This window comes from Lepidochelys kempii, chromosome 2 (genome assembly GCF_965140265.1).
Source record: "Lepidochelys kempii isolate rLepKem1 chromosome 2, rLepKem1.hap2, whole genome shotgun sequence".
Taxonomy (NCBI): Eukaryota; Metazoa; Chordata; order Testudines; family Cheloniidae; genus Lepidochelys; species Lepidochelys kempii.
In genome coordinates, this window is record NC_133257.1 from 152,013,870 (window position 1) to 152,036,159 (window position 22,290).

Here is a 22,290-nt window from a genome sequence, read left to right on the forward strand (position 1 = left end):
TGAGTCAAAATCCAGATTTGGATCTTAATTCTCTGGCTGAGGCCCATCTCTAATAGCTATAGAGCCTGGTTGGCAAAGCCCTGACAGAACTGGGGAAGCAGGCAGTTAGCTGACCCTCTCCCTGCTCTCTGACACTAGGCGGGCAGAGAGAGCAGACAGAACATACTGGAGTGATGAGATCATCAGCATTGTGACACCTCACTGATGAGCGAACCCTCTCTGAACTGCTTCTGGCCAGTAAAGTTGTTGCATTTTGACACATTACAATCAAAGCCCTAGCTTTGCTACAGTGTCCAACCATCTCTCATTGCAATGAGGCATGTGCTGCCTTTTTTGTTCGTTTGTTTCTTTAAAGATAATTTAGATTCTTTGCCTTGGAAATATCCTTATTATTTCAGTGGCTTCACCCTCTCACCTCTATAGACAGAATAAATCAGACTCACTATTGTCTGGGCCATAATTCATAATAAAACTCAGATTAAAGCATTTGTACTCTTTATATGGTCATTCCTCTATCACATTTAGAGATACCCCTTTGTCCATGGCAGAGTTCCATTGAGAAACACACTTTCCTGCCCTGGTGATGATGAGCATACACTGTGCGCAATTCCTTCTGAGCTTGGTGTGCTGATTGTGAACTTCTAAGGGAACTTTATTCTCATTTCCTCTTCCTTTTGCTGTTAAGAAGCAGCTGTATATAACTAATTTTATGTGTATATCAGCAGTGACTTTGTGCGAAAGCTGCATGAAAGGCACCACTCTGAAGCCCTTATAGAAGAAAGCCAGTGGGGATGACTCACGGAAATAAGCATTGCAGGATTTATCTCTATATCCATAGTCATTGATTGTATCCCTCTCTCTAGCCCCTGTCTTACCCACTTAGAGTATGTCTACACTGCAATAATACATGCATATCTGCCTTATGTCAGCTGACTAGGGTTTGAGGGACTTAGGCTGCAAGGCTATAAAATTGTTGTGTAACTGTTTGGGCTCAGGATGAACCCTAGCCTCTGGGACCCTCTATTCTCATGGGTCCATCCCAAGCCTATCTGTTTAGATTGCAATTTTATAACCCCACCACCTGAGCACCATCATCCCAGGTCAGCTGACACAGGCCAGCCAAGGAAATTTTACTGCAGTGTAGACATACCCTTAGTTGTTCAGATCTCTCAGAAAACCATATGTAAATTAAATCCCATTAAATCAGATGCACTTTCCCTTAGCACCAGAATAGAAAAATCAATGAACAATTATCTGTGGCATGGTCCTTGTGGTATGACTAATGCATATTTTCAGTTTTTATTGATAAATGAACCTATTGCCTCAGCTAGTGTAGCAGCGGGGGCTAGGCTGTTGAGATTGTTTTTGAGAAGTTAGTATCTCTCTCTGAACTGTTTGGTTTAATCCATCCTGTCAAAGAAGTAGAGAGGTGGATTGGGCAAAGTCATAAAAGCCCTTTTGCAGATTTGTGGTCAGTAACTAAGATGAATTTTCCAGTGTATGGAATTTTCTCTCACCAGAATATATAGATAGAGGATCTTTTACTACTTGTTCTTTATTCCCTTCACTAATGATAATATCCTAGAGTGACAGGCTGTCAGTCCATCCTTCCTATTTGCTAACTTGTGTGTTGTTATACTCCTAATATTTGCAAGTTTTAAAGTGCATATAAAGGGAGTTCATGAATAGAAATAAAATCCATGGAGCAAATCTATAAATAGGCAAACAAGAAGGAAAGAGACAGAGTGGAAAGAAACTTTGTGAAATGGCAACAAAGACAAAACTAACCACAGGGAAAGGAGAGAGAATGTTTGATAAAGAAAGATGGAGGGGTGTGAGACTGTCATAAAGCACTTGTTCACTGCTCTTTAATCACTGTTCTTTGCATTTATGAAAAGCATTGTCAGAAAATTATGACCATTTGCAGGACTTGTTAATTTGTACAACCTTATGTTAATGAGGTCAAAAATGAAATAAAATGTATGGACATTTTTCATGAAAAAAAACAGAAAATAAACATTCTGTGTTTTAACTTATAATATTTTTTGAAAATATTTTCTTCATCATTGATTGAACTCCCCAGCAGGTGGCCTTATCAGATTCAGTGGAGAATAGGTCCAAATAAAGGGGACAGTGCTGATTATGGTATAATGCAAAGACAAAATTGCAAATCTGGTTATCCTGGTTTTGTAAGCAAAGGGATGAGACTGGTTTGGTATTTCCTGGTTCTGGGACGAGGTTTGTTTGTACCTGCAGGCATTTGTACCCATTTCATGGAGATTTATGGCCCCCAAATTGGCCATTTTAAAAGGTGGAGGCAAAGTCACAACTGTGGAAGAAGGCCCCAACAATATGTTGTAAATTACATTGTGTGCCATATCTGCTAACTGAAACAGCTAAATGTACAGTCACAATCTGCAACGTTCATAACTTTATTATTATTTTTACTAACGTATGTGTGATGGGTTGGATAACAGAAACCCTGTTTGGGACTGCCACCTGATGTGCCAAGACGACCTCTGAGCCCGTTTTCCCTGGCAGCTTGGGACTTCAGTGCCCTGCCTGGTTTCAGCCAGACACGCTAGCCTGCTAGAAACACAGACCCAGGTCTGAACAATATCCCCCAAAAGCTGCAGGCTTAACTGAAAACAGCTTAAGAATTGTTCCTGTCTCCAGATGCCCAGCTCCCAATGGGGTCCAAACCCCAAATAAATCTGTTTTACCCTGTATAAAACTTATACAGGATAAACTCATAAATCGTTTGCCCTCTATAACACTGATAGAGAGATATGCACAGCTGTTTGCTCCCCCAGGTATTAATGCACACTCTGGGTTAATTAATAACTAGAAAGTGATTTTATTAAATACAAAAAGTAGGATTTACGTGGTTCCAAGTAATAACAGACAGAACAAAGTGAATTACCAAGCAAAATGAAATAAAACATGCAAGTCTAAGCTTAATACAGTAAGAATGTGATTACAGATGAAATCTCACCCTCAGAGATGTTCCAGTAAGTTTCTTTTAAAGACTAGTCTCCTTCTAGTCTAGGTCCAGCAATCACTCACACCCCTTTGGTTACTGTCCTTTGTTCCAGTTTCTTTCAGGTATCCTTTGGGGTGGAGAGGTTATCTCTTGAGCCAGCTGAAGACAAAATGGAGGGATCTTCTAGGACTTTATATAGTTCCTCTCTTGTGGATGGATACCCCTCTCTCCCCCTGTGTAGAATTCCAGCAACAAGATGGAGTTCTGGAGTCACATGGGCAAGTCACATGTCCATGCATGACTCCGAACTTTACAGGTGGCAGCCATTGTACACATGCTACCTTAAATGCCCCCAGGTAGACTTCTTATGTGGATTGGAGTCTTCCAAGGCCCATTGTCCATTAAGTGATTCTTGATTGGGCACTTAACTTGCAAATTCCTTTCTTAAGAAGAAAAGGAGTCCTTGTGGCACCTAAGAGAATAACCAATTTATTTGAGTATAAGCTTTTGTGAGCTACAGCTCACTTCATCGGATGCATACTGTGGAAAATACAGAAGATGTTTTTATACACACAGATCATGAAAAAAATGGGTGTTTATCACTACAAAAGGTTTTCTCTCCCCCACCCCACTCTCCTGCTGGTAATAGCTTATCTAAAGGGATCATTCTCCTTACAATGTGTATGATAATCAAGGTGGGCCATTTCCAGCACAAATCCAGGGTTTAACAAGAACATCTGAGGAACAGTGTGGGGGGGGGGACCAGAGAGATTGAAGTGTTCTCCGACTGGTTTATGAATGTTATAATTCTTGACATCTGATTTGTGTCCATTTATTCTTTTACGTAGAGACTGTCCAGTTTGACCAATGTACATGGCAGAGGGGCATTGCTGGCACATGATGGCATATATCACATTGGTAGATGTGCAGGTGAACGAGCCTCTGATAGTGTGGCTGATGTGATTAGGCCCTGTGATGGTGTCCCCTGAATAGATATGTGGGCACAGTTGGCAACGGGCTTTGTTGCAAGGATAGGTTCCTGGGTTAGTGGTTCTGTTGTGTGGTATGTGGTTGCTGGTGAGTATTTGCTTCAGGTTGGGGGGCTGTCTGTAGGTAAGGATTGGCCTGTCTCCCAAGATTTGTGAGAGTGTTGGGTCGTCCTTCAGGATAGGTTGTAGATCCTTGATATTGTGTTGGAGGGGTTTTAGTTGGGGGCTGAAGGTGACGGCTAGTGGCATTCTGTTATTTTCTTTGTTAGGCCTGTCCTGTGGTAGGTGACTTCTGGGAACTGTTCTGGCTCTATCAATCTGTTTCCTCACTTCCACAGGTGGGTATTGTAGTTGTAAGAATGCTTGATAGAGATCTTGTAGGTGTTTGTCTCTGTCTGAGGGGTTGGAGCAAATGCGGTTGTATCGCAGAGCTTGGCTGTAGACGATGGATCGTGTGGTGTGGTCAGGGTGAAAGCTGGAGGCATGTAGGTAGGAATATCGGTCAGTAGGTTTCTGGTATAGGGTGGTGTTTATGTGACCATCGTTTATTAGCACTGTAGTGTCCAGGAAGTGGATCTCTTGTGTGGACTGGTCCAGGCTGAGGTTGATGGTGGGATGGAAATTGTTGAAATCATGGTGGAATTCCTCAAGGGCTTCTTTTCCATGGGTCCAGATGATGAAGATGTCATCAATATAGCGCAAGTAGAGTAGGGGTGTTAGGGGACGAGAGCTTGAATAGAGACTGGGAATGGTTGATTCATTATAAAAAGTAACCTATTTCCCCTTCTTTATTCCTTCCCCCCCCCACTGATCCTCAGACGTTCTTGTTAAACCCTGGATTTGTGCTGGAAATGGCCCACTTTGATTATCATACACATTGTAAGGAGAGTGATCACTTTAGATAAGCTATTACCAACAGGAGAGTGGGGTGGTGGTGGGGGGGGGGGGAGAAAACCTGGATTTGTGCTGGAAATGGCCCACCTTGATTATCATACACATTGTAAGGAGAGTGATCACTTTAGATAAGCTATTACCAGCAGGATAGTGGGGTGGGGGGAGAGAAAACCTTTTGTAGTGATAAACACCCATTTTTTTCATGGTCTGTGTGTATAAAAACATCTTCTGTTTTTTCCACAGTATGCATCCGATGAAGTGAGCTGTAGCTCACAAAAGCTTATGCTCAAATAAATTGGTTAGTCTCTAAGGTGCCACAAGTACTCCTTTTCTTTTTGCGAATACAGACTAACATGGCTGTTACTCTGAAACCTTTCTTAAGAAGGTGACCAAATGCCTTACTAAGGCTACTTAAAATGAAGCAAGTACACAGCCAATATTCATAACTTTGAATACAAAAATGATACATGCATACAAATAGGAAGAATATATTCAGTAGATCATAACCTTTGCAGAGGTATGTTACATGGGCATATGTAGCATAAAACATATTCCAGTTGTGTCATATATATATTCATAAGCATATTTCCATAAAGCATTATGGGGTGCAACATCACAATATGTGAACAACAGATATCAGTGAAGGATTAACAGGTTTCCTGATTAGCTATTTTCATTGGTAAGTTTATCCTGATTATTGCAGTAGAGGGAAGTCCTTAGAAGTGATTTGCAGGAGGATAGGGTAGCACAGGCTTTTTAAGTCATGTTTGGCCTTCTATATTAGATTTGTAAAGGACCATTCCACATTGTTTCACCCTTTGAGTGCAAACTTGCTTACCTAAAGCTCCAGTAAAGGATCTACATTTGAAACAAAACAAAGCAAACTATTTTTTTGTTAGCAGCTAGACTTTGTTTTGCTCATTATTGGAAAAATATGATTCCTCCTCCTATGGAATTGTGATACTGCAAAATATGGACTGTCCTTGCAATGAAAAAACATTTACACCAGGGCTCTCAAACTCAATTTACCTTAGGGCCAGTGCCAGTCCTCAAATCCTCCCAGCGGGCCAATAATGTCACTGAAGATGATGTTCAGAAAAGAAAACGTTTATATTGTATTTCTAATTTCAAATTTCTTAGAAATAATAAAACTGTCATACAACTTTATACAATTCTTCACCTGCCAGAGAGTTTTAGTGTTTGCCAGACACCTGGCAACGCTTCAGTTCTGTCAGTCTGTTGATGTTTGGCCTCAGTGACCGAGCAGTTGAAACCTTCAGGATTGCAGCACATTGTGCATCAGATAGTTGTGTTTGGTATTTTGACTTATTTATATTCTTTGTGGAAAATAGTGACACTGCCTCCGTGGCTGACTCTGCCCGGCGACTAATGATGGCATCTCTGTCCCTCTCCCCCAGCCAATGGGAGCTCTGGGGGGTGGCGCCTGTAGCAGACATTGCCGACAGCATAGCTGCCTGCATCTCTCCTCCGCGGGCCGCAGTGGGGAGGTTCTCGGGCCGCAGATGGCTGGCGGGCCGGGACTTTGGGACCCCTGATTTACACCAAGTATGTATACAAGACCCGATCCAGAAAGAGGATATGTCTTCAGAAATGTGGTCACCCTTTTCAGCATACTCAGAGAAGGAGGGCTTCTCAGTCAGCAAACCAGAATCTTTAGTCAGGTTGTTTGAATATTAAGCTGATCCTGAATAGGTAATGTAGGTGTCATATATTCATGTTTTATTGTAACTTTTCCTTAATAATTAAAAAAAAAAAAAGAATGTGAGGAAGCAGCTCACTGAAAGAAAGGCAAAAAAGGGGCTCACTGGGAATGATGCAAAAAATGTGACAGGCTTTTGATCAGGTAAAGAAGTAGTTGGGTATGGCACCCAGACTTCTACAGTTTGATTTTGACCTTCCCCTGATTTTGGCTTGTGACATCTTACCAGAGGGAGCTGAGGTGGTGACTTCCCATTATCTGTAGGTAGCAGTGGTCTGGCTGCATATGCTTCCGGCACCTTTTGCAAACCAGAAAAGGTCATACCTTGCTGGAGAGAGAGGCCTCAGCTTTAGTGAATGTAGTTCTCAAATGTCACGATTAGCTGTATGGTAGGAAATGTATTCCCTTCACGGATCACCCAACGCACTGATCTTGACTTCCTTCTCAAGATTTGTGGGGTCAAAGCAGAGTAACCTCATTGTCAGCCACACACACACAACATTGGCCATGACTATTGACATTCCACTCTTATGAAATACAATATAGAAAGGGCCCTGCACACATAAGCAAAGATGCATTATTTAGATGACTTTTCCCAGAGGCCTTTTCACCGCAGCTAAGCTACTAGCCACTGCTAGTAGTTTTCTAAGAACTTTGTATTCTATATTCAAAATTGATCAGAGAAACCTGTGACACTCATAATGCAAGTGGAATTATGGAATAAAAGGCAGGAGTCAGCCATGGAGCAAGGATGATTACTGTGGGGGTCTGACAATGGGCTACAGTTTATTGTTATCCTCTTTACTACTGTTTTGCAGACACATGGAATTTGGCCCCTTAATCTCTGCACCATATCACCTGCCATCAAATGGTGCAGCCAGTCAAAAATGGAATGCTGAGAAAGTCCCATTTCTAGACACTTTCCCCTTGATTTTAGCAATTTTTGGCAGTATATTTGCATCCCCCATGCTCCCAAACATGTCAGACTCCCCCGTCTTTATCTTTTGGCTGCCAAGTACAACACTCTGACAGGTTTCAGAGTAACAGCCGTGTTAGTCTGTATTCGCAAAAAGAAAAGGAGTACTTGTGGCACCTTAGAGACTAACCAATTTATTTGAGCATGAACTTTAGTGAGCTACAGCTCACTTCATCGGATGCATACTGTGGAAACTGCAGCAGACTTTATATATACACAGAGAATATGAAACAATACCTCCTCCCACCCCACTATCCTGCTGGTAATAGCTTATCTAAAGTGATCATCAAGTTGGGCCATTTCCAGCACAAATCCAGGTTTTCTCACCCTCCACCCCCCACACAAATTCACTCTCCTGCTGGTGATAGCCCATCCAAAGTGACAACTCTCTACACAATGTGCATGATAATCAAGTTGGGCCATTTCCTGCACAAATCCAGGTTCTCTCACCCCCTCACCCCCTTCCCAAAAACCACACACATAAACTCACTATCCTGCTGGTAATAGCTCATCCAAAGTGACCACTCTCCCTACAATGTGCATGATAATCAAGGTGGGCCATTTCCAGCACAAATCCAGGTTTTCTCACCCCCCCACCCCCATACACACACAAACTCACTCTTCTGCTGGTAATAGCTCATCCAAACTGACCACTCTTCAAGTTTAAATCCAAGTTAAACCAGAACATCTGGGGGGGTGGGAGGAAAAAACAAAGGGAAATAGGCTACCTTGCATAATGACTTAGCCACTCCCAGTCTCTATTTAAGCCTAAATTAATAGTATCCAATTTGCAAATGAATTCCAATTCAACAGGCTCTCCCTGGAGTCTGGATTTGAAGTTTTTTTGTTTTAAGATAGCGACCTTCATGTCTGTGATTGCGTGACCAGAGAGATTGAAGTGTTCTCCGACTGGTTTATGAATGTTATAATTCTTGACATCTGATTTGTGTCCATTTATTCTTTTACGTAGAGACTGTCCAGTTTGACCAATGTAAATGGCAGAGGGGCATTGCTGGCACATGATGGCATATATCACATTGGTGGATGTGCAGGTGAACGAGCCTCTGATAGTGTGGCTGATGTTATTAGGCCCTGTGATGGTGTCCCCGAATAGATATGTGGGCACAGTTGGCAACGGGCTTTGTTGCAAGGATAAGTTCCTGGGTTAGTGGTTCTGTTGTGTGGTATGTGGTTGTTGGTGAGTATTTGCTTCAGGTTGCGGGGCTGTCTGTAGGCAAGGACTGGCCTGTCTCCCAAGATTTGTGAGAGTGTTGGGTCATCCTTTAGGATAGGTTGTAGATCCTTAATAATGCGTTGGAGTGGTTTTAGTTGGGGGCTGAAGGTGATGGAGGTGAAGGAGTTCGCCTGGAGTGAGGCCAGTGAGGCTTACGTCTTGCAAACTGCTCTGAGGAAGCTCCTAGTAGGAAGGTGATATGGAAGGGGGGGTTCAGCTGTTGTGACCTGCACTGGATGTGCCATGTTTGTCTTTCTTCCACAGGACAGAAGCGACTTTGTCTGTACAAAGTGCAAGCTGGTCTCCATATTGGAAGAGAAGATTGAAGGTCTGGAGCAACAGATAACAACCCTGCGTTGCATATGGGAAACTGAGGATTTCCTGGACAAAACTCAGGATAGGCTTCTAGGGGCACAAAGCTCTACAGATATAGAGCAGGTTGCACAGAGGAGCCAAGAGGCCAGTGAAGAAGCTTGGCAACATGTGACCTCCAGAAGAGGTAAGCGGAATGTCCGGGTTCCAGTAACACAGACACAGGTAACTAACCACTTTCATGTTCTCTCCACAGGTATCGTTGCGGAGAGTGGACCAGATGATATGTCTGGGGCGAGAAAGCACAAGGAGACTCCGCTGGTTGGAAGGCATGAGATGCGATGTCCTGAGGTTGGGAGTTCCATGACCACCACTCCCAAGAGGAGAAGGCGGGTGGTGGTGGTCGGGGACTCTCTCCTCCGGGGGACTGAGTCATCTATCTGCCGCCCTGACCGGGAAAACCGAGAAGTCTGCTGCTTGCCGGGGGCTAAGATTCGCGATGTGACGGAGAGACTGCCGAGACTCATCAAGCCCTCGGATCGCTACCCCTTCCTGCTTCTCCACGTGGGCACCAATGATACTGCCAAGAATGACCTTGAGCGGATCACTGCGGACTATGTGGCTCTAGGAAGAAGGATAAAGGAGTTGGAGGCGCAAGTGGTGTTCTCGTCCATCCTCCCCGTGGAAGGAAAAGGCCTAGGTAGGGAGCGTCGAATCGTGGAAGTCAACGAATGGCTACGCAGGTGGTGTTGGAGAGAAGGCTTTAGTTTCTTTGACCATGGGATGGTGTTCCATGAAGGAGGAGTCCTGGGCAGAGACGGGCTCCATCTTACGAAGAGAGGGAAGAGCATCTTTGCCAGCAGGCTGGCTAACCTAGTGAGGAGGGCTTTAAACTAGGTTCACCGGGGGAAGGAGACCAAAGCCCTGAGGTAAGTGGGAAAGCGGGATACCGGGAGGAAGCACAGCAGGAATGTCTGTGAGGGGAGGGCTCCTGCCTCATACTGGGAATGAGGGGCGATCAACAGGTTATCTCAAGTGCTTATATACAAATGCACAAAGCCTTGGAAACAAGCAGGGAGAACTGGAGGTCCTGGTGATGTCAAGGAACTATGACGTGATCGGAATAACAGAGACTTGGTAGGATAACTCACATGACTGGAGTACTGTCATGGATGGTTATAAACTGTTCAGGAAGGACAGGCAGGGCAGAAAAGGTGGGGGAGTAGCACTGTATGTAAGGGAGCAGTATGACTGCTCAGAGCTCCGGTACGAAACTGCAGAAAAACCTGAGTGTCTCTGGATTAAGTTTAGAAGTGTGTGCAACATGAGTGATGTAGTGGTGGGAGTCTGCTATAGACCACCGGACCAGGGGGATGAGGTAGATGAGGCTTTCTTCCAGCAGCTCACGGAAGCTACTAGATCGCATGCCCTGATTCTCACGGGTGACTTTAATCATCCTGATATCTGCTGGGAGAGCAATACAGCGGTGCATAGACAATCCAGGAAGTTTTTGGAAAGCGTAGGGGACAATTTCCTGGCGCAAGTGCTAGAGGAGCCAACTAGGGGGGGCGCTTTTCTTGACCTCCTGCTCACAAACCGGGTAGAATTAGTGGGGGAAGTAAAAGTGGATGGGAATCTGGGAGGCAGTGACCATGAGTTGGTTGAGTTCAGGATCCTGACGCAGGGAAGAAAGGTAAGCAGCAGGATACGGACCCTGGACTTCAGGAAAGCAGACTTCGACTCCCTCAGGGAACGGATGGCCAGGATCCCCTGGGGGACTAACTTGAAGGGGAAAGGAGTCCAGGAGAGCTGGCTGTATTTCAAGGAATCCCTGTTGAGGTTACAGGGACAAACCATCCCGATGAGTCGAAAGAATAGTAAATATGGCAGGCGACCAGCTTGGCTTAATGGTGAAATCCTAGCGGATCTTAAACATAAAAAAGAAGCTTACAAGAAGTGGAAGGTTGGACATATGACCAGGGAAGAGTATAAAAATATTGCTCGGGAATGTAGGAATGTTATCAGGAGGGCCAAATCGCACCTGGAGCTGCAGCTAGCCAGAGATGTCAAGAGTAACAAGAAGGGTTTCTTCAGGTATGTTGGCAACAAGAAGAAAGCCAAGGAATGTGTGGGCCCCTTACTGAATGAGGGAGGCAACCTAGTGACAGAGGATGTGGAAAAAGCTAATGTACTCAATGCTTTTTTTGCCTCTGTTTTCACTAATAAGGTCAGCTCCCAGACTGCTGCGCTGGGCATCACAAAATGGGGAAGAGATGGCCAGCCCTCTGTGGAGATAGAGGTGGTTAGGGACTATTTAGAAAAGCTGGACGTGCACAAGTCCATGGGGCCGGACAAGTTGCATCCGAGAGTGCTGAAGGAATTGGCGGCTGTGATTGCAGAGCCATTGACCATTATCTTTGAAAACTCGTGGCGAACCGGGGAAGTCCCGGATGACTGGAAAAAGGCTAATGTAGTGCCAATCTTTAAAAAAGGGAAGAAGGAGGATCCTGGGAACTACAGGCCAGTCAGCCTCACTTCAGTCCCTGGAAAAATCATGGAGCAGGTCCTCAAAGAATCAATCCTGAAGCATTTGCATGAGAGGAAAGTGATCAGGAACAGCCAGCATGGATTCACCAAGGGAAGGTCATGCCTGACTAATCTAATCGCCTTTTATGATGAGATTACTGGTTCTGTGGATGAAGGGAAAGCAGTGGATGTATTGTTTCTTGACTTTAGCAAAGCTTTTGACACGGTCTCCCACAGTATTCTTGTCAGCAAGTTAAGGAAGTACGGGCTGGATGCACTACAAGGTGGGTAGAAAGCTGGCTAGATTGTCAGGCTCAACGGGTAGTGATCAATGGCTCCATATCTAGTTGGCAGCCGGTATCAAGTGGAGTGCCCCAAGGGTCGGTCCTGGGACCGGTTTTGTTCAATATCTTCATAAATGATCTGGAGGATGGTGTGGATTGCACTCTCAGCAAATTTGCGGATGATACTAAACTGGGAGGAGTGGTAGATACGCTGGAGGGGAGGGATAGGATACAGAAGGACCTAGACAAATTGGAGGATTGGGCCAAAAGAAATCTGATGAGGTTCAATAAGGATAAGTGCAGAGTCCTGCACTTAGGACGGAAGAACCCAATGCACAGCTACAGACTAGGGACCGAATGGCTAGGCAGCAGTTCTGCGGAAAAGGACCTAGGGGTGACAGTGGACGAGAAGCTGGATATGAGTCAGCAGTGTGCCCTTGTTGCCAAGAAGGCCAATGGCATTTTGGGATGTATAAGTAGGGGCATAGCGAGCAGATCGAGGGACGTGATCGTTCCCCTCTATTCGACATTGGTGAGGCCTCATCTGGAGTACTGTGTCCAGTTTTGGGCCCCACACTTCAAGAAGGATGTGGATAAATTGGAGAGAGTCCAGCGAAGGGCAACAAAAATGATTAGGGGACTGGAACACATGAGTTATGAGGAGAGGCTGAGGGAGCTGGGATTGTTTAGCCTGCAGAAGAGAAGAATGAGGGGGGATTTGATAGCTGCTTTCAACTACCTGAAAGGAGGTTCCAAAGAGGATGGCTCTAGACTGTTCTCAATTGTAGCAGATGACAGAACGAGGAGTAATGGTCTCAAGTTGCAGTAGGGGAGGTTTAGATTGGATATTAGGAAAAACTTTTTCACTAAGAGGGTGGTGAAACACTGGAATGCGTTACCTAGGGAGGTGGTAGAATCTCCTTCCTTAGAGGTTTTTAAGGTCAGGCTTGACAAAGCCCTGGCTGGGATGATTTAACTGGGAATTGGTCCTGCTTTGAGCAGGGGGTTGGACTAGATGACCTTCTGGGGTCCCTTCCAACCCTGATATTCTATGATTCTATGATTCTATGATGGCTAGTGGCGTTCTGTTATTTTCATTGTTAGGCCTGTCCTGTAGTAGGTAACTTCTGGGATCTCTTCTGGCTCTATCAATCTGTTTCTTTACTTCCTCAGGTGGGTATTGTAGTTGTAAGAAAGCTTGACAGAGATCTTGTAGGTGTTTGTCTCTGTCTGAGGGGTTGGAGCAAATGCGGTTGTATCGCAGAGCTTGGCTGTAGACAATGGATCGTGTGGTGTGGTCAGGGTGAAAGCTGGAGGCATGCAGGTAGGAATAGCGGTCAGTAGGTTTCCGGTATAGGGTGGTGTTTATGTGACCATTGTTTATTAGCACTGTAGTGTCCAGGAAGTGGATCTCTTGTGTGGACTGGACCAGGCTGAGGTTGATGGTGGGATGGAAATTGTTGAAATCATGGTGGAATTCCTCAAGGGCTTCTTTTCCATGGGTCCAGATGATGAAGATGTCATCAACATAGCGCAAGTAGAGTAGGGGCTTTAGGGGACGAGAGCTGAGGAAGCGTTGTTCTAAATCAGCCATAAAAATGTTGGCATACTGTGGGGCCATGCGGGTACCCATAGCAGTGCCGCTGATCTGAAGGTATACATTGTCCCCAAATGTAAAATAGTTATGGGTAAGGACAAAGTCACAAAGTTCAGCCACCAGGTTAGCCGTGACATTATCGGGGATAGTGTTCTTGACGGCTTGTAGTCCATCTTTGTGTGGAATGTTGGTGCAGAAGGCTTCTACATCCATAGTGTCCAGGATAGTGTTATCAGGAAGATCACCGATGGATTGAAGTTTCCTCAGGAAGTCAGTGGTGTCTCGAAGGTAGCTGGGAGTGCTGGTAGCGTAGGGCCTGAGGAGGGAGTCTACATAGCCAGACAATCCTGCTGTCAGGGTGCCAATGCCTGAAATGATGGGACGCCCAGGATTTCCAGGTTTATGGATCTTGGGTAGTAGATAGAATATCCCAGGTCGGGGTTCCAGGGGTGTGTCTGTGCGGATTTGATCTTGTGCTTTTTCAGGAAGTTTCTTGAGCAAATGCTGTAGTTGCTTTTGGTAACTCTCAGTGGGATCATAGGGTAATGGCTTGTAGAAACTCGTTTTGGAAAGCTGCCGAGCAGCCTCTTGTTCATATTCCGACCTATTCATGATGACAACAGCACCTCCTTTGTCAGCCTTTTTGATTATGATGTCAGAGTTGTTTCTGAGGCTGTGGATGGCATTGCGTTCCGCATGGCTGAGGTTATGGGGCAAGTGATGCTGCTTTTCCACAATTTCAGCCCGTGCACGTCGGCGGAAGCACTCTATGTAGAAGTCCAGTCTGCTGTTTCGACCTTCAGGAGGAGTCCACCTAGAACACTGTTTCTTCTCATTTCTGATTTGGCTTTTCAAGCAAGTCTAGTTTCTGCCTCAGTTTTACTTCTCAGAAATTTCAGCATGGGTAGAGTGATGGCCAGACAAAGGTGTCCCAGACACTCAAAGGCATTGGTTCCAGATAATGTGCCTTAGGTTACTGTTTTAAGCCAGTTACCTACTCAGAGTAATTGGAGTTCTGGGCAGTTGAAAAGTCCAAGTAAATCAACTAATGCCACATCAAGAGGGCAGAAACCACAGAGTTACTATTTTTTCAGCTGAGAGTTAGGTGTTTCCTCCAGGTAGGAGCCCAAGATGTTGTGCTATTCATTCATTTATCCTTATTTGTTAGTTTAGTTTTTTACCTGTCTATGTTACCAACAGGAATTAAAATCTATTTGTACAAAGTGTTTGGAGTGTCTGTCTCTTTTAGTAAAAAGAAAAGGAGTACTTGTTGCACCTTAGAGACTAACCAATTTATTTGAGCATAAGTTTTCGTGAGCTACAGCTCACTTCATCGGATGCATTCAGTGGAAAATACAGTGAAGAGACTGCTGAACTGGAATTAATTTGCAAATTGGAAACAATTAACTTAGGCTTGAATAGAGACTGGGAGTGGTTGTGTCATTACACAAAGTAAAACTATTTCCCCTTGTTTATTCCCCCCCACACACACACTGTTCCTCAGACGTTCTTGTTAACTGCTGGAAATGGCCCACCTTGATTATCACTGCAAAGGGTTTTCTCTCCCCCTCCACTCTCCTTCTGGTAATAGCTCATCTTAAGTGATCACTCTCCTTACAGTGTGCATGATAAACACCCATTTTTTCATGTTCTGTGTGTATATAATTCTCCTCACTGTATTTTCCACTGAATGCATCCGATGAAGTGAGCTGTAGCTCACAAAAGCTTATGCTCAAATAAACTGGTTAGTCTCTAAGTGCCACAAGTACTCCTTTTCTTTTTGCGCATACAGACTAACATGGCTGCTACTCTGAAACCTGTCTCTTTTAGTGCTTGACTTCTCTGCGTATGTCTACACTTCAAGGTAAGCCTGACCTCAGGCTTCAGCCCAAAACGCTCCTTCCATCTGCACACAAATCTCTAAATCTCAGGCTTGGATTTAGGATCCTAGGGCTCTGTGCGGCTGGAGGGATCGAACCTTATTCCTTTGCAGTGTAGACTCAGCCCCCTGCCCCTGACTTGGATCCTGGTAATATACCAAAAATATCCCATGGGCCAACTTCCTTTGTCCTCTCTAGCCCAGAAATCTCCAGTCAACTCCAGGGAAATGGAAACAGCCCCCTTTGGTGTAGTGCAGCAGCTTGGTGAGTCAGCACTTAATCTGTCCATTGTCTCCTGAATCCAAGTTGCAAACACACCATCAGAGAGTGTTCTGTATTTGTAATGGAAACTGAACAGAAGAACTCTTTTGAAAAGTGGGCTGCTTCATGGTCACAAGAGTACAACCTGGTCTGGGTAAATCTCTGGTGTGAGGCAAGCAAAACTTAACTAAAAGTTCCAGGAATGACCACGCATACCAGCAAATAGCAAAGAAGTTGGCAGCATTACAAATTTACCGGACCTATGATCAGTGCAGGGAGCAGATTAAATTAGCCAAGAGCAAGTTCTGGAAAACCAGGGACTAGCACTGCAATTCAGGCAACTTGTCAACATCATGTCCATTTTATGATGAGTTTGATGGGATGCCAGGCACATGGTGACCTGGTCAGCTGGGATGGTGCCTTGCTGGCTCCAGGATCCAGCATAGGGACTGATGGGAGCTCAACAGTGTATCGAGCCACTTGGAAACAGTGAACTGTCATGGGGTGAGGTGACAATGACATTCGAGTGAAAGTGCAAGCAAGAGAAGTTCCTCAAAAGGTGCCTACCCTGTCTTGCTGGCTATGGTAGCTAAAAGTGTGCAGACCAAAATGGTGGCTTGGCAGCTCTTCAAACATCCTGTAATGTGCAGAGAGGACAGTCAAATTTTCCCACAGTGCACCACAATTAAAGAGCTAAAGCAGCCACATTTTGGGAGGGTACTAGAGAGTCTGGGATATGCTTGGTTTGACTTGGGTCTGTGTGGTGCAGTGTGAATGCCAGAGACCCAGCTTTAACCCTGAGTTAGAAAATTCTTATCCTAGGGTTAACAGTCAGGGTAGATGCTTACGCTCTAGGTTATGTAACCCAAGGTCAGCTGACTTGAGCCCACTAACCCTGGGCTTACATTGCAGTGTAAACATACCCTCTGTCACTTTCCTGTGTGGATCCCTCCAGTTCTGTGAGTGTACAAGGAGTTCCATTTGGGTAGCCATGAGCTAGGCAAAGAGTCTCTTCCTCCATGAGTGTTACACCTAAACAAACATGCAGTGTGTTTTTCTCTTCTGACTCTATTTTCTAATATGGACATGACACTCAAGAGAACTTTTTGAAATTAGGCTTTCACAGCTGGGTCTAGGGGTAGAGTGCATGGGGTACTGGGTGGCCCAGGAACATGCAAGCAATGTGTATGGGGAGTTTTGGGAGGGCATGGCAAAAAGTTCTGTATGGGCTGAAAGGGGAAGCAAGCACTCGTGAGTTCTGCCTGCATTGCAATCAGGAATCTTAACATGTCTGTTTGGTCCTCCAGAAGCTGTACCATCTGCTCCTGCCCCTGTTTCCTCTCCTGGCTATTCATGCTCAGTCTTTCATTTATAGTCTCTCTCCATGCTCTCTGCTTGCTATCAGCTGCATCAGAGGAATGCAACACCTCCCTCAACATGTCTTCATTACTCCTCCTGATTCATCTCCTTATCACTCGGAGCTGCTAAGACGGTGTGCAGGAAGAAACCCTCTAGAGCAGAAGCGAAAGAAACAACAGACAGAGGCACTATTGTGAATGCACTCATAATATTGATTCATACAAGTTAGATACACCACTTTCTTTGGCAGGCACATAGTGCAGCAAGAGCCCTAACCATGGTGAGTTCAGACTGGAAGGAGAAGGGGCAAGATGGGACAAAGGGTGCGGGTGGTTTTACAGGGGTATCATTACGAGCACATAGGGCCACTAGTCTGAATAATGGCACAATTTTAAACAGGCAGGGGTGATAGCAGTTGATATCTCACTCCTGAGGGTAACCAAGGATGCAAGGGTGCAGCTCCTGCATGCGTGCAGCTACAGACTGGGGCCGTATGTTGCTCTTCTGTGTGCTGTTTTGATGCCTGCAGAGGTAATTGCTGATTGGCACAGCAAAGTTTCCTACTATGAGGGAAAAAATAAGGGTGCCCTCGCAAAGAACCTTTGGCAGAGGACTGCAGAGTACAGTCAGGAAAGTTTCCTAGAGATCACTATGGAGGATTCCTGGAAATCCCAGTGTGCATCAACAAACTTTTCCCCAGGGCCCCTGCTGCCTAGCTGCATGCAAACAGTGTTGGTTATTTATAACCCTCTCCTACCCTGGAACAAAAAAAGCTTAGCTCTACCTCATGTCTCCCTGCAGTATCAAAGAACACTGAGTAGTTATCGGATCTCCTCTCTCCTGCATCGGGCATCCCAGAGCCCGAGTGCTTGGCCTGGAGTTAAAAAGAGGTCCTGGCTCGCCATGCCACTGGATACCCCTTTTGCCTGTCCCCCATCACTCCACTTACTCATCCACCACTTCGTCCTTGGGGTTCACTCCACTGGCCGCTGCCTTCAGCCCTCTCTTCCCCCCCCAAAGTATCCACAGGGCTTTTGGTGGAGACATGGATTCACCACTAAGGATGGCGTGCAGCTCCTTGAAGAAACGACATGCCTTCAGCATGCCTCCCAGGCCTTCTGGTACTCCTGCCTCAGCTCCTTGATCTTACATGGCACTGCTGCATGTCCCTTTCATGCCCCTTCTTCTCCATGCCACGAGCAATCTTCCCATAGGTATCAAAGTTCCGATGGTTGGAGCAGAGCTGGGACTGCGCAGCCTCCTCTCCCCACAGACCCAGCAGATCCAACAGCTCCGGTGTACTGCATTTGCTGCATTTGTGTACTGCATTGACCAGCATGGTCAGCTGGCTCCCAAGCAAAAAGGAAGTGGAATTTCAAAAATTCCCAGGCCTTTACAGGAGAGGCACATGCCTGTATACTTAGCTGCAGGGCAACGGACTTCAAAGTGGTGACCAAAGTCATGATGGGAATTGTCAGACATCTCCCGGAGGCCTCTTAGGGTGACACAAGCAACTCAGTGTCTACACTGACACTGCATTGATGTAACTACTTCACAAAAAAGCTCTGTGCCTCTGGACATGGTGGTTTTATTATGTCAATGAAACAGGAGGAGGAGCATTGCTGTGTGAACACCTCCACTGTTTTGTCACCAAACCTGTGTAGGGTAGACATGGCCTTAGAAAAATATTTAGGGCCAGATTGTTCTTGGTACACATTGACCCACACTGGGAGAGGTCGAAAACTGCCCAGACATTCAGGAGGCACAGTCCCTTTCAGATCTCTCCATCATGGGGAATGCACATGCAGCAGAATCCCCTGTGGGGGGTGGAACATTCTTTCCTCTTCTCTCCTGGCCAGATCTCTGAGTTAGAACAGAGAAGGGAGCAGGATCTTTTCCCTTTGTGGGATGGTTTTCACCCTGAGAGATGCTGGGAGGGAGCACTCCCTGAATTCTTTTGAACTTAGAAATTGCAATTGTATCTGAGGCTTAAAGGAGGCGGAAGGTTTGTGGCACCCCTTCCAGTTCACCCATTCATAGGTCAGGCACATTCTCGCTCTTAGACAAAGAAGTATATTGGATGCAGCCTAAAGAACAACATGTTCAAGTAAACTAGGAGTAATGGCTTTCAAAGATGTGTGGACTAAGATATAGTCTCACAAATATTGATTCTATCAACCTGTCTTACTCTGCTTGAAAGGCTCCACAATTTTAGCTATAATATATGAGGCAGCATTTGGAAATATTTACCTCTAAAGAGAAATTATTATTTGTTAAACTTTTCATGACAGTGCTTATCCACCAAGCTATTTATTTTATTTTGATAATATTCATATTTATGAGAGGTTCTAGAATAACAGTCCTGAGAACTGTGGAGACCAAAGTCTTCTATGTATCTGTGGAATAGGAACATCTCAGACAGCAACAATGCTTTTGCATGCTAACCCACTGTGTACCTGAACCCTAACACAGTATGCCATATTCAGTTTCCAGTCCTCAGCCACTCTGCTGTGACTGCCAACAACTTGTCAATTCAAACTGCCCACTTGAAAATAAAAGTACTTCACCCTCTTTGAGGATGGCTGAGAGAATTTCCTAAACTGTTCTGGAAATTCTTGTGGATTTCACCGCTAGTATTGAAAACAAGGCATTCTTGGCTGTTCTGGAGTTACTAGAATATGCTCTCTAGTCATAAGTAGCCTCTTCAGTAGCAGTATTATTCATGGAATGGAGGAAATGCATGACAAATCAATTTATTCAGAGAAAACCCCAGCCCCCAAGGTCCAGCCTGAGCCCCAACTTCAAAGCGCTGTCTACACACCTATTTTTAGCACAGAAGTGGAAACCCCTGGGTCTGTTGAATGGGGCTGGAAAGCTCTCTGCCATGGACTGTGTAGCCATATCCAATATGATCATCTAGACTGACCAGTTATATAACACAAGCCATAGAACTCTTCCAAAATAATTCATAAAGCAAAACGTTTAGAAAACATCAATCTTGATTTAAGAATTGTCAGTGATGGAGAATCCACCACGACCTTTCAGAAGTTGTTCTAGTGGTTAATTACTCTCACTGTTAAAATTTACACCTTATTTCAGTCTGAAGTTTTCTAGCATCAACTTCCAGCATAGGATTGTGTTATACCTTTCTCTGCTACATTGAAAAGTCCATTGTTAAACATTTGTTCCCCATATAGATACTTATAAACTTTAATCAGGTCACCCCTTAACATTCTTTTTTTTAAGTTAAATAGAATGAGCTCCTTGAGTCTATCATTAGAAGTCATGTTTTCTAATCCTTTATTCATTTTCATGGCTCGTCTCTGAATCCTTTCTAATTAAAACATGTATCCTGAATTGTGGACACCAGAATTGGACACAATTTTCCAGCAGTGCCAAATACAGACATAAAATAATCTCTCTACTTTTACTCAAGAGTCCCCTGTTTATGCATCCAATGAGCATATTAGCCTTTTTGGCCAGACTGTTTTACTGTTCAGCTGAGTTGCACTCATGTTCAGCTGATTATTCTCCAGGACTCCAAATCTTTTTCAGGGTCACTGCTTCTCAGGATAGAGTCCTGCATCCTGCAAGTATGGCCCACGTTCTTTGTTTCTGTATATATATTTATTTACATTTAGTCATATTGAAATGCATATTGTTTGCTTGCATCCAGGTTTTCAAGAGATCCAGATTTCTCCGTATCAGTGACCTGTCCTCTTCATGATGTACCACTCCCAGTTTTTGTGTCATCTGCAAATGTTATCACTGACAATTTTATGTTTTCTTCCAGGTCATTAATAAAAATTCTAAATAATATAGGGCCAAAAACCATCTCTGCAGAAACTGATGAGAATTACACACATTCAATGACGATTCCTCATTTACAATTACATTTAGATACTTTTCAGTTAACCAGCTTTTATCCATTTAATGTGTGCTATGTTAATTTTATATTTTCTAGGGTTTTTTTAAAATCCAAATGTCACACAGTACCAAGTCAAATGCCTTTTCAGAAGTCTAGGCATTCTACATCAGCAGGATGACTTTTATCAATCAAACTTGTAACCTCATAAAAAAAAGATACCAAGTTTGTCTGACAGTATCTATTTTCCATAAAACCATGTTCACTGGCATTAATTATATTGCCTTCCTTTAATTCTTTATTAACTGAGTCCCATATCTGCCATGCCGTTATCTTGCCTGGGACTGATATCAGACTTACAGGCCTATAATTATCCAGGTCATCCTGTTTACCCTTTTTAAATATTGGCACAACATTAGCTTTCTTCTAATCTTCTGGAACTTCCCTGGTGTTCTGACACTTATTCAAAATCAATATTAATGGCCCTTTTAAAACTCTTAGATGCAAGTTTTCCAGAGCTGCTAATTTAAAATGTCTGGGATTTTAGTAGTGTTGTTTAACATCCTCCTGATATTCTAGTGGAATGGAAAGAGTGCTATCATATGATATGACTGCATCATCTGTTCTTTCCCAAAACAGAACACAAATATGTATTGAACATTTCAGTCTTTTCTGCATTGTTATTGTTAATTCTGGACCAATACCATTGTTAGGATTCTTTCTGTTCCTAATATACTTTAAAGAACTCCTTATTTTCCTTAACTTTGCAGGCCATAGATTTCTCTGTGTATCCTTTTACTTCCCTTATCAGTTTTCTACAATTCCTAGCTTTTGATTTATAGTCATTACTATCAACTTCCCCTTTTGCCATTTGTTATATATTATTATTTTTATTTTATATAACTATGTTTACTTTTCCTCTAAATCAAGTCATTTTTTTAACCACTGCTCAGCTACTGTCTAATCTTGTAGGTCCCTTGATTGTGGGACTGTGGCTTTTTCAGCACCTAGTAAAGTGTTTTTAAATCATTCCAAATTATCATTAACATTTTTCTGATCAAATTCTTTTTCTTGGCTGATTTGGCTCATTTTTTTTTCAGCTTTGTGAAATTAGCCCTTTTAAAACACCAAGTGTATATATCACTGGTCTGGACTTTATTCTGTTTGCACTTTATAAATGTCATCAAGTCATGATCACTTTTACCTAACCTACCATTAATTTTTATTTCTGTGCTAAATTCCTCTTTATCTGTCAAGTTGAGCTCTAATATAAATTCTCCCATCTTGGATGCAACAATTTTTGAGTTAGGAAAGTATTATCTATGATGCTTGGAAATTACAAGAATGTTTTAGTACTGGCAGCATGAGACCCCTTGTATATGTCACTCATGTTGAAGCCCCCCACGATCA